This window comes from Mesocricetus auratus, unplaced genomic scaffold (genome assembly GCF_017639785.1).
Source record: "Mesocricetus auratus isolate SY011 unplaced genomic scaffold, BCM_Maur_2.0 Super-Scaffold_100691, whole genome shotgun sequence".
Classification (NCBI taxonomy): Eukaryota; Metazoa; Chordata; class Mammalia; order Rodentia; family Cricetidae; genus Mesocricetus; species Mesocricetus auratus.
This window is the reverse complement of record NW_024429267.1, coordinates 22,015,531-22,033,781: the sequence shown is the minus strand read 5'-3', so window position 1 is coordinate 22,033,781 and position 18,251 is coordinate 22,015,531. Positions and strand designations below refer to the sequence as shown.

General features: G+C 38.6%; 1 long non-coding RNA gene across 2 annotated transcripts in view; it reads right to left on the bottom strand.

The window, feature by feature from the left end:
• Window positions 1-4,607: 4,607 nt before the first annotated feature.
• Window positions 4,608-18,251, bottom strand: part of LOC121137639 — a 34,259-nt gene continuing 20,615 nt past the window's right edge. The window contains exons 2-3 of one of the 2 annotated variants that reach the window (XR_005874926.1): window positions 5,558-5,654; window positions 4,608-4,758 (exon numbers count right to left, since the gene is read on the bottom strand). This is a non-coding gene — a long non-coding RNA (uncharacterized LOC121137639). Of the gene's footprint in view, window positions 5,655-7,155; window positions 7,968-18,251 lie in introns of those variants that run through there. The other variant, XR_005874927.1, reaches the window with a different exon arrangement.

Genomic DNA, 18,251 nt, shown 5'->3' with positions numbered 1-18,251 from the left:
GAGATATTTGCACACACCTTTTAGAAACAGAATGTTTTTTCCCTGTGTGATGGTTCTCCCACTTAAGTAGGAATAATCTACACGCTTTTTTCTTTAGAAAGTCTACACTTTTAAAAGTAACTCAGGACCCAAACTCTATTTGTGTGTGTTATAGCTACCACCAATTGCTGTTAGAAATTGAGACTGACGGCCGGGCGGTGGTGGCGCATGCCTTTAATCCCAGCACTCGGGAGGCAGAGGCAGGCGGATCTCTGTGAGTTTGAGGCCAGGCTGGACCGACAGCCTCCAAAACAATACAGAGAAACCCTGTCTCGTAAAAACAAAACAAAACAAAAAAAACAAAAAACAAAAAGAAATTGAGACTGACTTTTGAAAATATTTCTGTATTTGCTCATTTAAAAATAACAACAACAACAACAAAAAAAAACAATTTCCTAAATAACATTTTGTGAAGATAGCCTGCTTTTTAAAACAGAAAACTACAGAATGGAATTACTGTTCATTTTGCAAATCTTGTCAATGCCTGATTTGATAGCTGGATGGATTTTCTTATCTGTATCCACATTCAGTCTGTAGTGATATGTTACTTCTTCTTGTGTAGTTGTTTACTCCAGAATGAAACATGTCCTCCCAGAGGAAAGGCTCACAGATTCATGAAGTTAAAAAAATGCTTTTTAAGTCTCAAAAAACTCATGAAACTTACAAGACTCCAAGGCACCTTTCTGAGGCCGTGTAGGCAGTAACAAGTCACTGGAGGAGAGGATGCTGTTCAGTGGTGTAGCTGACTGCACACTGTGTAAGATGACTGCAGCGATGCAGGCTTTCAGAGTTGTAGACCATGCCTAGTGTGGCTTTTCAGTGATGTAGCAGCCCGTGCCACCAAGAATCCTGTAAGAAACTCTAATGTGGCCAGTAAATCAGGGAGCAGAGGCTCTTCGTGAGTTGCAGACCAGCCTGATCTACACAGTTGGATGGTGAGACTCTGTTTCAAAAAGTAAAAAAACAAAACTAGAAAAGAAACCCCAATGAACTTAGTTGGTTCACCAAGCTAGTGTCATTGTCTTCTTATCTGTGATAGATATACTGCAAGAAATGTCAGCTAAAACTTATATTACAACATATACAGGAAATCTGCTAGACATCGTGGCACATGCCTGCAATCCACTATTTGAGAGGCTGGAGCAGGAGAATTAAGGGTTTGAGACCAGTCTGGGCTACACGGGAAGGCTGTATCTCAAAAGAACAAAAATTTAAAAACCTGGAAATATGTGAAGAAATTTCTCTCCACACTAAATATTTAATAAATGCTTTAGATAACTGTATATATACTCTTGGATAGCATGATAATACTCAAGGGAACTAAGTCCTTAAAGGACACATGCAATCTGGAATCTGAACCAAAACAATTAATTTTTATGCATAAAATCATTAGTCGATTTTTATATTTGAATGGGTCTTTATCTAGCATGATTCTATAACTTCTTACATTGGCCATTTGGAAAATATTTTTTCACTAGTTTCATGAAAAATTTTAAATGTGAACATTTTTATTTAAAACACACACACACACATTCAGAAAAGTCTTTATCAGAAGCTGTTGAGCTCATGGTAATGAATAAAAATCTCCAAGGTTCTATTGACAGCTTTAAACTTGACTCCATTTTAAAAATGTTTTCAGAAATCATTTGCAAAACATTGAAGTTCGATGCCTTAAATTTGTCTGCCCGTTGTTTTTTCACTGATGCTCCATGAAGACAAATGGCTGCCTCAGCTTTCAGTAACGGCACTTTTTTTTTTATGGCAGATGTGTTTTTCTTAAGATGACTAGCATACCCGAGCATACATTTTATCATAAAATTTAAAAAAGACATGCAGTTAAATATTTAGATTTAATAAAATTAGTCATTGTTCATTCTAAACCAAGATTTGTGATTTTGTGGTTTATTTATTTTGTTTTGCTTTTTGAGAAATTCTCACTGTTTAACTCAGGCTGGGCTTGAACTCTTGGTATTTCTTGCTTCAGCCTCTTAAGTGCTGGGTTTACAAGCATGTGCTACCATGCCTGGAAATATTCTACAGGTATTTTATTCTATGTGTGTGTGTAGAAGGCAGATATATCACAGAATACATCTCCCCATCTCCCAGGTCATCCTGTTATATCATAATGGGAGAAAGTCTCCCACTGATCGTACTAGCATTTGAGGTGGTTCGAGGACGAAATGTACTCTAGTTATCAAAGTCATCATTGCTGTGGGACCCAGGACTTGCAGGTCATTTAGAAAACTGAGAGCCAGGGCTGTCCCCAGGACCCTCCTGCAGGGACTGGAGGGATGCTTTTCTCTTGTCAGCTGGTCCCCGGCTCTTAGCAAATTTACTACTGTTATCCATGCATGCAGCTCTTCTCCAAGGGGAGTTTCCACTCTTGCCTCCCTCTGGGTTGAGCATCCACCAAGAACCTGTTCCAGTTCCTTCCTTCTGTACTCGAATAAACTTACTATGAAGACTGGGTTATGGCAAATTGAATTCTCACGGCCTGCTGAGCTGTGGCTGTTGCCCTTATCCTTGAAATAGGGCACACTGTAGGGAAAAGGGGCCAGTCAAAGAAACACATCCTGAGCAGAGCCAAAGAAACACACGTTGGCCCTGCAACCAGAACTAAAGAAATGTACCCTGACCCTGAAACCAGTGCCAAAAGAACACACTTTGTCCCTGGAATCAGACTCAGTGAAAGAAATGTACCCTGGCCCTAAAATTGGAGCCAAAAGGCTAAAAAGGACCAGAGAAAGAAACTCTCCTGGATTCTTCCCTTCCAATAAACCCCTTGGATGAGCTTTGGGTGAAGATCTTCTTTTGCGGCCATGGCGACTGGGAGCAGAGGAGACCCTGGGCAGAGCAGAGCAGAGCAAGCTGGGTTGTAACACTTGCTGGGGAAACCTTCCCTTGGCAGAGCCGAGCTGTTACACTCTGCTCCCTGATCTCCACTCCCCACGAGCAGAGCTGAACTGTAGCAACTTCGCCAGAGAAACCTGCGGAGCAAAACTGCTACACTGGGTGAACATGCCCAGCTGGGAGACCCTGTCTTGCCGGAGCCGAGCCAATACACTGGGGAAGCCTTTCCCTGAGGCTGGGCTGTAAGTTGCTATGCTTACTACAACCTGTGGTAGTCCTTGGCTCCTGAGCTCCAAGATACTTTTCCATCTGAGCTGTGTAGCACTCAGTATTCTGTGACTCCCGAGTGCCAGAATACCTGACCCACTCCTGTTCCATCCTGTCCCATCCCGAAACACCAACATTTGGTGCCGAAATCCGCCCGAAATGCCAACACACACTCTTCACCATCCATTCACAGATCTGTGACAGGGTGAGCCTCTTCTCTGCCGAGCTCTCGTTGGCCTTGGTGACAAGGTCGGCATACATGCATGATATACATATATACATACATACACATTATATCATTATATACACACACACATACATATGCATACATATACACATACATACATATATATATATTTTTTTTTGAGACAGTGTTTCATCATGTAACCTTAGCAGCCTGAAACTTGCTGAGGAGACCAGGCTGGCCTCATACTCATAGATATCCATGTACTTCTGCCTCCTGAGTGCTGAGATTAAAGGTGAGTGCCACCACACCCTGCTCAATATATTCCTTACTAAATGAAACTAATATTTTAATTATATTTTACTTTTTCCATTACTTTATTTTGCTGGGAATGCATGTCAACGAAGGATATGTCCACTAGTCCAGTTTGGTAGCACTGTCTCGACTCATATTTGCTTAAAAAGGAAGGCTGTTTTACCACCATTCTTGTTGCATCATCAGTATGGATAGCAACACAGTGGGAAAAGAAAAATAGTAATTTAGAATTATTATGAATGTAATTTTTATTTCACAGTTGCCTTGAGGTGGTTCTTCTAGATCACACTAGACATCATGGCAGTATGACACACATTAGGAAGTTATAATAAATTTCTGTAATATAAAGAAGGAACTGAGTTATCTAACTACTTAAGTGTATTATGATTGGGCAACTTCTTATTTCAAAAGGAATCACCTCTTAGAGTTTACTATCTGCTAGAAGCATTTTGGAAGAGAAAAATAGTTTAATGAATAGAACACATCACTACCCGTGTTTACAGAGAGGAGTTTAGGTACTGCTCAGATCACATTACATGTACCCAGTCTCAAGAGATTTATGAGCACTACATAAAGGGCATGAACTAAAAGAACATGTACATTAAATTACTAATAATGCTGGTTTCTACAGGGACAACCACTTATAATGTAAGAGACCTTATCTTTTTTTGGAGACAAGTTAAAAACCATTTTAAACAACTTAAAGAAGACTTGAATAAATGGGGAGTTGTCTTTAGATGGAGTGACTTAATAAGGTAAGGATGTCAGCTACCAGCCTAAGAGTCACTTATAAAAGATGAATGTAATAGACCAAGAGTGGACAAGGGAATAACATCTGAGACTATAGAAGGTGTGTCTGGAGTCAATAAAAGAGAAAACCTTGGACAGATAGGAATATAGGTAACATGTAAGAATAAATGATAAGGATATGACTTCAATAAGAAGAAAACTAAAAGTGAGTAACTCTTTTAATCAATATTACCCTCTACTCAGCTGATGGGAAACCACTCAGTTCAGTATCCGTCAATGTGAATAAGGAAACAGGGCTTCTTGTCATTGGCTCACTTCCATTTTGTAGAGCAGTCTGACTACCTGATCACACTCTGACAAGAAAGGGGCAGAAAACAAAGCACATCGGTCAAGACAGTCTTCACACCACAGTTTGTGAGAACAGGGGGTTTGAAACAGCCTCTTATTCAATCACTAAAGAAACATATAGAAAAAAAGACGTAGTGTATATTATTAAAGGCTACAAAACTGAGAAATAACCAAGATCTTCTGACAAAATACTTTATGGGAATAACAAAAGGAACAGTTAATTATATTCAAGTAACTTGCAAATATATTCACCAAAAGGATACCACATTATTTTCCAAAGTACACACAAATTCATGGGCATCTAGTCAAGTACTACAAAAGTTACCTACTTAGATATAAGCATATTAACAAGAATAAATCAACTTAAACTACTGTAGAATAGTAATACATTCACATAGTTTGCATATTTGGATAAAAATATTTAGAAAAAAATTCTACATCTCTTATGTTAGTAGAGGAAATTATCCAGGGAGATTTTGAAAGAAGATCCCACAAATTTAGCATTTCTTGTTCTATGATTGCAAGTATCCCTTATTGACCAAACAAAATTGATTTGTGTCCATTTTCTTTGGAAAAGTCATTAACAAAGAAGACTCTATGTCTTTTAGTAATCTATTTTAATCTTTAATAAACAACTCTACCAGTGAATTCTTTCTCATATCTAGACTATATTTTCATAATAACTTTCACATTGCTTTTCAAAGAACAGGAACAAAAATAGTTGCATAAGTTACTTTTCTGTTGTTGTGTAACACACCAACCTGACCAAGGCAATATAGAGAAGGCAGACTTTATTTGGCTTACCAGAGCACAAGGGTTAGATCCACAATGTCAGAGACAGAGTGGGAGTATGTGGCAGGTATGCCCACTGGAGCAGGGTGTTAAGAGCACACATCTACAGCTGCAAGAACAAAGCAGAGAGAGAGAGAGAGAGAGAGAGAGAGAGAGAGAGAGAGAGAGAGAGAGAGAGAGAGAGAGAGAGAGAGAGATTAGAAACAGCACAACCTTGTAAATTTTGAAAGTCTGCCTCCTGTGAAATACTTCCTCCAACAAGGCCACACCGCCTAAATGTCCCCAAAGAGTGCCACCAAGTGTTCAAATACATGAGCCTATGGAGGACATTCTCAAACCACCATACTTATCTACCCTTTTCTTATGATGATGGTTTAAGTATTAAGAGACAGTTCTTGTCTCCAGACTAATGCTTTCACACTTTCAGACCATCTTTTCTCATGGGTCTTATCTGTTCAACATATTAACCATGTTATTAATCTGCTCTGAATTTACCCACTTCATGACACCCTTAGCAAGATGAGGAGACATAAGCTGATTGCAATGATAACTCAACAATGTCCCAGAGTATGTCTAATTTAGAAAGCAATTATTTCCAACTGAGGTTCCTACTAGTCCTTAAAAATAATATCTATTGACTTGGCAATCTCATCAATCTTTTTATATATAAGTTTTTAACAACAATGGCTTATAACATATAAATGTTACTGTTATAGAACATTGCCTTGTTTAATCTTCTAAGATCTTAGTAATGACAGATGTGATGCCATGATTTCTTCTGCATGGGTGAATGTTATGAACTAAAGACATTAAGGTAATTTGCCTGTGGTCACTTAGCTAGTAGGTGCTGGAGGTAGATGGTCTCATTCTAAGCATACAGGAAGTACACAAACAGCTTGAATGGAAGACAGTATGGAGTAAGAGAAAGAGTGCAATTTGCAGCCAGAGAACATGCGTTTAGTCTCTAGCTTTGCCACTGGCAGTCACATGACCATATAACAATAATAGGATTGATATGAACATTATGATGAACTGTATGAACTCTGATTTTATATTCTCTTTGTTCTGATGATATAAAACAGATTTGACTTACAAATGTATCCCAAAATAATTTCCACTTGCCTTTTCTGCTCCCACCCTACCAATTTATTCTTTTTGAAAGCATATTTCTTATTATTATTTGCTTGGTTTTTCTTCCTTTTTCCCCTATGGAAAAATTTCTCGGGCTAGAGAGATGGCTCAACGGTTAAGAGCACTGACTGTTCTTCCAGAGGACCTGAGTTCAATTCCCAGCAACCACATAGTGGCTCACAACCACCTTGAATGAGATCTGGTACCCTCTGCTGGCCTGTAGGCAGAAAGCTGTATACACAATAAATAAATAAAATATTTTTAAAAATTTCTCAGCTAGTCTAGTGTTTTGGATATTTGTTAACAATAGTCAGAAAGTCAGAAACTATTTCACTCTGTGTTGCATGACAAAACCTTTCCTGGGGAGTCACAACACCCACATCTATTCACCCCAGGTAGGGGACGCATAGCAGACCAAAGTATGGATACCACCAAAGTTCAGTTTGGTGAACCAATTAGTTTTATTGAGGTTTACTTACAGGAATATGGATGAGAGTTGTTTACAGGAGCATAAATAACTCAAAGATAGCAGCATCACAAAGCCCATTGTAGCACTGATGCACAAAGTTGGGAACCCAGGCTACACTGTATAGCCTACAGGCAGCTCAACAAACTGGAGAGGGTCCTTTCCAGATGTCTCAGTAGCTCTAACCCTCTTACAAGCAGCTTGGCTGGTTTCTGTTTCTTTCAGACAGTTGGCTTGCTCTCAAAGTCTTCTTTGCAGCTTGACTAGGTTGAGAGTCTTCTTTGCAGCAACCCTGAAATCAGTTTTTATTGTTTACTCGATCATAGAGGGGGTCTAGTGAATCTTATCAGTTTCAGGGACTTCCTGAAGCTAATCTGAGTTGTTTACCTTCTGCCTTAAAGAGTTTACCTGCAGAATAGAATATTCCAGTATCACAGGAAGCTGTTATACCACATACTGACATTTTCATCTTTCCTTAGACTCTATAGACTGCTTTCAAAACACTTACAAACTATGTACAAGCAAAATAGACAAACATTTGTATTTCCTTTTACTTGTGGGTATTTTGTTATTGATGTTGATTGCACAGTTACTATTCAGAAAAAAGGACCTACTCTCAGGCTGGTCACAAACTTACTATGTGGCCAGGACTTGTTTAGAACTCAAAATACTCCTGATTCTTCCTCTGAAATGCTGAGATTAGGTGTGTGCACCAGTAAAGGGGTGTTTGTGTTTTTGAAGTGGTGAAGAGAGCAGAGAGTTACTGTGTTGAGTTAAAATATTTTAATTGCAATGTTATTTTTGTAAACCCATTGACTTTTTATAGTTAGCATTGCAGGGCAAAATCTTAGAAGGTGTCAGTGGTACACTATTGCAACACCTTCACTGATTACATGTGATCATGGCACGTGTACCCCTGGATTTTTCCAACCTACAGTGCCACAGAGTTTTTATGGATGGTTGATAAAAATGTAATTTTTGCAATGTAGGCGATAACTGTAAATGGTGTACCTCACACTCCTCTTCTAGAAAATGCTAGTTTTCTGTCCATATAGTTAATATTGACCTTCATCTATGTTTCCAAGTTTCCCATGACTTAACTGTATCTTTCCCTAACAAAATTTGAGGGCCCAACACTTTCTTCAGCTACAAGAGCCACTTTAATTCTCCTTTTTCCTAAGTGTGGTAGAATTGATATCGCTCTATTACCACTGAATACCCCTTAAAACTGAAGTTTGCAAGAGTAAGATATCAGGTGAACAATTGATTTGAATAGGTCAAATGGGAAAGCCTAAATTAGCAGGACTGAATGGCTGATCTAAAAAAACATACCAAAAACATGCATTATCAGGTATGGAGGAATGTCTTGGTATTCAAGGGTGCATATTTTCTTACATAGGACCTGAGTTTGGTTACCAGAACCCAAACTGGGCAACTCAAAATTACCTATACTCCAGTTCCAGGGGAATCCAATGCCTCTGATCCAGCACCTGACCACATATGACATACCCCTCACAGAGACACACACAATTACCAATAAAGCACATCTTTTAAAAATGCATTATGATGGCTGAAGAGGTAGTGCGGAAGTTAAGAGCACATACTGCTCTTGCACAGGAGCCAAGTTCAGTTCCCAGCACTCATATAGCTGGTTGCTTCACAATTACTGTAACTTCAGCTCCCTGAGAAGTCCAGTGCTTTGGACCTGGATAGCTATATTCTCATGTAATACCCACACACAGGCACAGGTACACACACACACACACACACACACACACACACACCAATTAAAAATAATAAAAATGAATGTAAAAAATGATACTAGAATTTTCAATGATTTGATCTAGCAGGCATTACAGAGCTCACAATCGAGGCATCAGCAACCAGGACCTTGAGAGAAAGAGCAAGTGAGCTGATGGCTGCCTTAAGTACAGGATGCTGTGCCATGTGGCCATACAGATGCCATCATTGATGCTGTAGTTATTTAATGATGTTTCAGGCCTTCTCAATGTGCTGCCCTTGCTCTAACATCCAAAAGTGTGACTTGAGGACGGAATGATACTCAGAAAAGTTAAGGCATATTGTGCTTTCTCAGTTCTGGGTCATTTTCACTTCAGGATCAGTGTATCTAATGTTGAACTATGTTTTACAATGACGTTTACTTACAAACTCAACAGCTATCTAGCAGAGCAGGAATCCATTGTCACTCTACCCATGTGCAAACCTGTGTGTACAGAGCATCTGTTCAGCAGTTATCTGATGTTTAATTCTGAAGTTAAATTGGGATCTTGCCTATGAAATGAAAGCCTTTCATTAAAGCATTGAATATCTGTCCATCAAAACATTAAAGCACTGACTATCCAGCTGGCTTTTTAGAAAAGCAATTTTTAATTTACAAGAAAATAAAAAAGAAGTGTGGTTTTAGTCAAAAAGTATATTTACAAGGGAAAAAAACAAAAGCAAAAATCACTGCTGTTTCTCAGATGGATAGAAATTCTGTCAGGCTAAAGGGAACTGAAGAGATCAAGCTTGAGCATGGATTATGACATGCCACATGTTATCATGGTGTCACAACTGATAATAGCCTACACTATTCTGAAAAAAATTCTTAAATATCATGCATATATATTTACTCTTAGGTTATGATTTACTGCTGAAAGAAAAAAGGTATGTAACTATGTTGATAATATAAAGTTATTGCCAGTGGGAGGGTCTAGACCCTGCCCTGGATGAAATGACAGACTATGGACACCCCCATGGAGGGCCTCACCCTCCCTGGGGAAATGAGGAGATATTGAAGGGGTTGGTGGAAGGGTGTGGAAGGAGGGAGGGAAAGGGAGAGGGACCAGGAATTGACATGTGAAGCAACCTTGTTTCTAATTTAAATTTAAAATTAAAAATAAAAATTTAAAATAAGTTATTGCCAATTAAAATAAAGAATCTTCATTTACCTCATTCCTCCTTCCCCACCTCTTAAAGCTCCTGTGAGATGAGTGAATTGCTGGCAACATGCAACTCAGAGATCCATGCGTTTGGTATGTGCTTCTATCAGTTCATTAGGACTTTTTTTAAAATAAACTTATGTTTTAAAAGTTTTAAATTAAGTATAGAAGACTCAACTGAATTGTTTAATAACTATTATTCCTTTCTTTATGAAAACTCCCAGTCCATAATTAATTCATGTATATTGTTGATTGTTTTCAAATAAATTTATGTTTTAAAAGTTTTAAATTAAGTATAGAAGACTCAACTGAATAGTTTAATGACTATTATTCCTTTCTTTATGAAAACTCCAAGTCCATAATTAATTCATGTACATTGTTGATTGAAGACTATGTAAATTTTGTTCTTATTTAATTTTTAAAGTGTTTTAAAGAAAAGAACTCTTCAAAGTCTTTGTGAGAGGTTTCCACCAGGAAGTATACTAAAAGCAATTGGTGCTAGGCAGTGGTGCACACCTTTAATCCCAGTACTCAGAAGGCAGAGGCAGGCAGATCTCTGTGAGTTTGAGGTCAGTCAAGTCTACAAAGTGAGATTCAACACAACTAGGGTTGTTACACAGAGAAATGCTGTCTCGAAAAACAAACAACAACAACAAAAAAACAAACAAAAAAGCAACTGGTTTCCTTGTCACTTTAGAGGCTCTTTTTCAACTCCCATAGAAACTAGGGGCTAATTGGGATTGCAATGAACCAAAATGTCCAAACATTTGTATGATTCAGTTCTGTAAAAGCTGAAAACTATGTGCTTTGAAGCTCGTGATAACTGAAATGGCAAGATAAGTAATACATCTACAGCAGTTTTAGCCAGCTACGTCTCTATATACCCTTGCTTTTATTCTAGTACCAATTAAATTGATAGAGGTATTGATTTATAGATAGCAACAGCATTGAGTTTTTTTTTAATTTTAGAGCCTACCATTTAATTGACTTTCATTTCTTGCCTAAGATGAGTGTTCTAGGTCAAGAATACATCGGGTTTTTTTCATCTTTCATATTTTGTTTTTATGAATAATTGCTTCCTAACATGTCAATGTTAATGTGACCTTTCATAAAGCAAAATTTTATTATGTAAATACACTTAATTTTTAAAAAAGTAATTGAATACTTTTGTTTATTAGGGATCTAGCAAGAAGAAGCATGGAAATTGTAGTTTGATACCAACAGATCAGTTTCAATTCCTTTGATCTGATTAGGTTTCAGAAATGGCTCTTAAAATAGTAGTTATATCATGTTAAGATCTACAACTTGTTATTGCCACCTGTGCAACCAACTGCCTACCACTATTCAAGGAGAACCCCATGCCAGGATGACCAAACAATATTATCTCTGTCATTAACATTATATCCATAAATAAATAAAATATATTAATAGTGTATCTTATAATCACATATTACTTTTGAGACTATAATTGCCACTACTAAATTGTTTTTTCATTTCTCATCCTGATATTTTATATTTATATTACACAGAGAGTTTCCTTTCAAGGGAAAAATACTTCATCCAATGGTTATAATGGACATAGTTAATGATTACTAAGTTTAAAAAATACATAAGGCCAGTCTTTTATCAGTTAAAAAAAGGTTTGCTAGTACAAATCAGAATCTGGTTTAATTTATTAGATGACACAAGTGGCATGTCACATGAACCCATGAATAGTAATAATATAGTAAAATGCACTTTGGTAGATTGACTCTGCTGCGTCAAAGAACTGCACATTCACACACACACATGCACACACACACACACACACTCACACACACACTCACACATTCACACACACACATACACATTCACACTCTCACAGCACACACTCACACACACATGCACACACACACACACTCACACATTCACACACACACATGCACACACACACGCACACACAATTTTAATTTTTGCATTTAATATTTAAAATGGGAAACAGTCTAAGTAAGAACTAAGTATAATTTGAATCTGAGATATGCATGCAAAATTAAATGATGTGAATGGATGATAAAATATTTTTTTAATTTTCTATTTTTTATCTGTATGAGTGTTTTGCTTGCATGTGTGTCTGTGTACCACGTGCATGCTTGTTGCCCACTGAGATAAGAGGAAGGCATTGGATTCCCTAGAACCAGAGTCACAGAGAGTTGTGAGTTACCATATGGGTGCTGGCAATGGAACCCAGGTTCTCTGCAAGAATAAGTGCTCCTAACTGCTGAGTCATCTCTCTAGCCTGATGAAAGATACTTTTAGATTATGCTTTAACTTGTACTGTTCTTTACTCTGAAGAAACTTTGTGGAATGTCATAAAGGAAATTAAATCAAAAGATGTGCTTACCAGAAATAAACAGTGATTATAATATGGCTCAGCAATCTTTACAAAGAGGAGCATTATGGTGTTGGGACATCTATTTGAGACCACCAAGGCCATTCCTGCACCCAGACCGAAGCAGGCCTGGAAAGTGCAGCTGATCCATGGTGAGGATGAATACCTTGTCATCTATTCTGAGGAGTCAGTGTCAGCCTTGGACACAATTCTATCATTCAGAAGCAGTGGAGTACACTTGGGCTACTGGACATCTAACACATTCCTGGGTATCAAGAGAAGTTGAGGGCCAACTTGGCATCTGCTGAAGCATTCAGAGAGAATATGTGCAAAGGGCAATCACAGTCTAGCCTTTCACCATAGGAACAGCTTAGATTCCTGAACCTCTGGTCACCTTGAGAGAGGCATGATCCTCTTCTTCCTGGACTTCAAGGCACTCTCCTCTTCACCGGTTGGCTTTGGCTTTTCAAATCTAGATCGGTGGTGCCTGCTTAGTTCATTTCCTCAGTAGGTAGAGTTTAGATGGAGACAGAGGGTGGTTGGTAGGTGGTGGTGAAAGCCAAGTGAAATTCTAGATCCCATCAGGATTCCTCAGAACCTGAAAACCTATCTCTATTGTCTGTGCCTCTCTGGATACCTACTTCTGCCACTTTGTCAATGAGATGATAGCACAGAGATACTGGGTCTGTTGAAAAGTTCTTAATGTCATTCTGCAGCTGGAAAAGCTTTAGTGAATCTCTTTTTCATGCTCCATAAAGTCCAAGTTATTTTAACATTTTTCATGGGGTGGGCATGCTATGGACACATGGAGTCCACACATAGAGGTCAGAGGACAACTTTCAAGGGTTAGTTCTCTCCTTACACCTTGTTTAGGCAAGGTCATTCTTTTTTCTATCTGCCTCCATTCCCCAGGCTTACTCTCCTACTAATCTCTCTCCACCTCCCATCTCTAGTAGGAATGCTGAGATTAGAGATTCAAGCTGTTTGGCTTTTTGTGGGTTCTGGGATTAGGTGGTCAGGTCTGTGTGGCAAGTTCTTGACCTGGATCTTCTATAGTTTCCAGAGACAGACTATGTTAATATCTTGAAACAGCTCTCAGTAGTAATATAATCTTGGGGAAAGTCTTTGAACACTGCATGTTAGTCATCTAGTAGGAAATCAGAAAAGTAGTGCTGAATTATATTGACCCTGTTATATGTACGATGTCCGCTTCTCTCTGGCATTTACTAGCCACATGCCCAGAGTTTTGGTTTCTTCTCACCAGACTTGAATAGAGTGACACAGAACATAGAATCTAGCATTCCATGTGGCCCCAGAAACCTAGGCTTGGAAGTGAGCTTATACACACAGTGTAGAACGTAACTAATGGGGGAATGGGAGATAGAGAAATTCCATCTTCTTTCTCTCCACAAATTGCCACAAGGCATTCTTTCTTCCAAGATGATAAGCCCCAAGCCACCTGTGATGCACGGTTGCCTCTTCAGGGCTGGTGGTGAAGTGGTGAAAGTGTGAAGAGGCCTCCCCTTGTTCTGCTACCATTTCCCACTCTTGCCAGCCCCACTTGCATTTTATCACGTCTAACACCTTGGGTTTAAACCTCAAAATAAAATATCAGTATTTGTATTCCACGTGGCTTTGTGCCAGAAGTGGAGGAAGTCATCAGAGAGCAGCTAAAAAACAAATAAATAAAAATAAAACCTCCAGTGTAATTTCCCTCCTATGCTACTTGAATTCACCAGGTTCAGGTCACATGTTTTTAATTCATTTAGTTATTGGGCTTTATTGAGATGAGGCTTCACTATGAGACCGCAAGATGGCCTTGAATTCATTATATAGCCCAGGCTGGCCTCAAACGTGAAGCAATCCTTCTGACTCAGCCTCAAATTTCTGGGGGTGGGTATAGGCATGAGCCACCATGTCTGGCTTCAGGTTGCAGATATTAAGAAGCTTCTCCTGCCCTGCTGTCCCTGGGGCAGAGGGATAACGACTGTGTGATCAATTTATCCTGGTAGTTTAGAACTCCATTTATGGAGTACACAGACAATTTTACTTAGCAGCGAGCTAGTAGCAAGAAAAGAAATTGTCCATATCATCAAGTGGCAGAGCCAGGATCTGAACCAGCATCTGAGTGCCCCAGAGAAGGTCTGGTACCTTCTATAGATGCTGGTCCAAGTCAAGTCTTGAGACAAGCAATGGGGATTTAGGTCTGATTCCGATGCTCAAGGGACCATGTTGGGGCAGAAATGGCCACCTAGGTACAGTGGCCACAAGGAGAGATAGGTTAGTAGAGCTTTCTAGAAAACATGATTCCAGTAAAAGCTTAACATTTAATAATCCAACAAGTGTTAAAAAAAAGGGGGGTGTGGGAAGTGCATGAAGAGGCAAAGAGATGTCAGAAAGAGAGGACATCAGCAATGGCTCAGCAGAGTCACCCCACAAACGAACATGACATAGAGCACGTGAGAGGCATAGATACAGTCAAAGGATGTGCGGGGTGAGGGGAGTTGCTCAGTTCCCCTCCCCTCCCCACTCTCTCCCTTCTCCTCTCATTCTTTCCTCTGCTCCCCCTGTGTAGAGCTGGGCTGCCTGGTACTCACTATATAGACTTCCGTGGCATCCAACTCATGGTGGCGTTGCTTCAACTTCCTGAGTAGTGGGGTTATAGACATAAGCCACCACTCTTGGCTCTTGTCAGATATTATGTCACAGCAATGAGAAAAGTAATTAATACAGTAACTGTGAAGTGACAGGTGATTAGCCCTATAAAAGAATAATTTCATATACACAAAACAAAATGACATACCATGTTCTTCGAACTTTAAAGCTGAAAAAGATAAGCCAGGCAGTGGTGATGCATGCCTTTAATCCCAGCACTTGGGAGGCAGAGACAGGTGCATCTCTGTGAGTTTGAGGCCAGCCTGGTGTACATAGCAAATTCCAGGACCGGCTCCAAAGCTACAGAGAAACCCTGTCTAAAAAAACAAAAAACAAAAAACAAAAAACAAAACAAAACTTGAAATAGTGTTTTGTAAAAACTATTCAGAAAAAAATAGAGTATCATAAACATAAATTGTTTTAAAGGCTCTGGTTTGATTGTTTTATTTTTATTTGTTCTTGCTTTTCAGGACAGAGTTTCTCTGTGTAGCTTTGGAGTCTGTCCTGGAACTTGCTATGTACACCAGGTTGTCCTGGAACTTGCTCTGTAGACCAAGCTGGCCTTGAATTCACAGAGATTTGCCTGCCTCTGGCTCCTGAATGCTGGGATTAGAGGTGTGAGCCACCACTGCCCTACTAATTTTGTCTTTTTAAAATGTTAATTTCTTAGAAATATGTTATAGGACTAAAAGGGGTAGGCTTCATCTGAGTGCGTTTTTATTTCTTTAATTTAAGAAAAAAATTAAAGGAAATGCCAGATAAGTATACTTTTGAAGCTACCAAAAGGCCTGGTTATTCTGGTGATAAACCATCAGCTACAGCTGGGAATGTGACAGCACATAAACCAAAAGTACCGAGGCTAGTCTGGATTCCTGATTTCCCCTCTGTGTAATTCTGTAGTACTCTGACAATTGTCTGGTTGCTCCGTTTCTCTACGCTGAAAAGCAACTACAGCAGTTTATGAACACAAACACTCCCTGAGTAATTCTATAGTTTGGAATCTTAATGTTCTCCAAAGACTCCTGTGTTAAATGCTCAACTCCAAAGGTGATGCTATTTGGGATCCGTGGACATTTATGAGGTAGGGCTTGGCAAGTGTTCCTTAGGTCACTGGGACTGTGCTGGTGAAGTGGATAATGGTACTGTGATCTCCTTTTTTTTTTTCTGCTTTTGCTTCCTGGCTGATGAGATGAGCATATTTTCCTCTTCTACTCTTCACTTCTGCATGTGTATACATGCATACACACATGCATACAGAGGCACACACACACACACACACAATCACAGAGTTTTTGGTTTGGGTTTTGTTTTTTTGGAAGAAACTCTTTTGCAGCATTCTGTGTATAATGAACCTGCTGGGAGTGCAGCCTTTCTCTGCCATTGAAGTCTGTCCAACTCCCATAATATAATATCCTACCTGCCAGTAGGAATAATGCTTACTGGAAGATAGGTCAGAAGAGAAGATCTTTTCCAGCCTGTAGTAAATGCCTGGGGTACACATTATCCACAAAGGACATGATCAAGCCTAAATATTAGATGGCAGATCTTATTGACACCTCAAAAGGTTAAGCCTAAAATTTGTCTAATGTTCAAATTTTAGTTCTTGAGTTTTATATCTATATCTATATCTATATCTACTCACTCTTTACACAAGTCCATGTAGAAAAGAATTTCTACTTTCCCTTTTCTTGAATAGCTAAAAAAAAGGCCATGTCTTTATGACATTCCAACTTGTTATGGTGGGAAAAGTGACCACAAAGGAGTATGTGGCTGGTTTCCAAGTTTCTTGCAAAGAATGGTGCAGTGGTGAAGAGAATTGGGTATGGTGGTTAAGTCTTTTCTTGGATTATTTTTTTTTAAATTAGGGAATGCATTCATCACACAAAGTCTTACTGTCAAGTTGATCCCAGCAGCTTGCACTGAAAACCTTTTGTGAAGCTAGCTAATCAGTGAAAATTATGAGTCAAGAACTGAGCTAAAGAAAGCAGCAGAAAGCTTGCGTCTACCCTTCCTGGAGAAAAGTTACTTTATTATTTATATATTTTTTATTTTAGTGTGTCAAAGTTTTAAGGTATTACTAAGCAAAATTTAACTACAGTGAAAGAGATGTAAGTTGTTCAGATTTTGGGAAGATGAATGTTTTAAAACTTGAAGAATGGACTTAGGCTTCCAGCCAAGGTGAAATAACAGAAACAGAATTCTCTCTACTGTCTGAAATAAATAAAATGTACGAAATATTGTTTTTTAAGAAACTGGCTTATCGGATTAGACTTGGTTAGAATCGGTAGCTCATATCTGCAATTGCAGTACTTGGGAGAATGACATAGGGACAGCCTGCCTGGGCTACATAGTGAGACCTTATCTCAAAAGAGAAGAAAGAAAGGAAACATAAGACACCAGACAATGGATGACCATGACTTACAAGAGCAAATACAAATCAGACGAGCACAAGCATTGTGTTAAGTTGTTGCCCAGAAACTATTTTAGATTGTTGCTGAACAGAGGATTCCAAATGGACACTAGTAAAGGCTAGTGCAGAGTGCAGGAAAGCCAAGGCGCTGAAGCTTGTAGTCATGAAACTGTATAAAGAGGTCGTTTACATACGGTAGTGAAACTCTTTCAGAGAAAAGTAATGATTGTTTAAATTTCATGTATCTGTTAAATAATAGAATATTGAATTAATTTTTCCACAGAGAAAACACCAAGTCTAAATGACTCCATAGGTGAATTCTGCCCAAATATTCAAGAAGATAAACACAAAAAATAAACTGTCAGACAATTTAAAAGGAGTACCAAACTCATCCTGTGATGCTAATTTCACTGATATGCAACAACCAATTCAAACTGTACAAGGAAAAACCAACAGACCATTATTTTTTGTGAGGACAGATGGGAATTTTCATAACAAAAACTTATAGCAATTTGGACCAAAGGGTAGAGTTTCAGAGAAGTTTTTCTCAAGAATGCAAGGTTGGTTTAACTTTCTAAGCTCCATCAGTGTTGCTTACCATATTAATAGATTAAAAGTGAAAACCATGTGATCATCTCACTTAGTAGAAAAAACAAAACAAAATGCAAAAAAATAAAAATAAAAAATTAAGCAAACAAAACCTTTGCAGGAAACTAGAAAAAGAAAAGACTCCA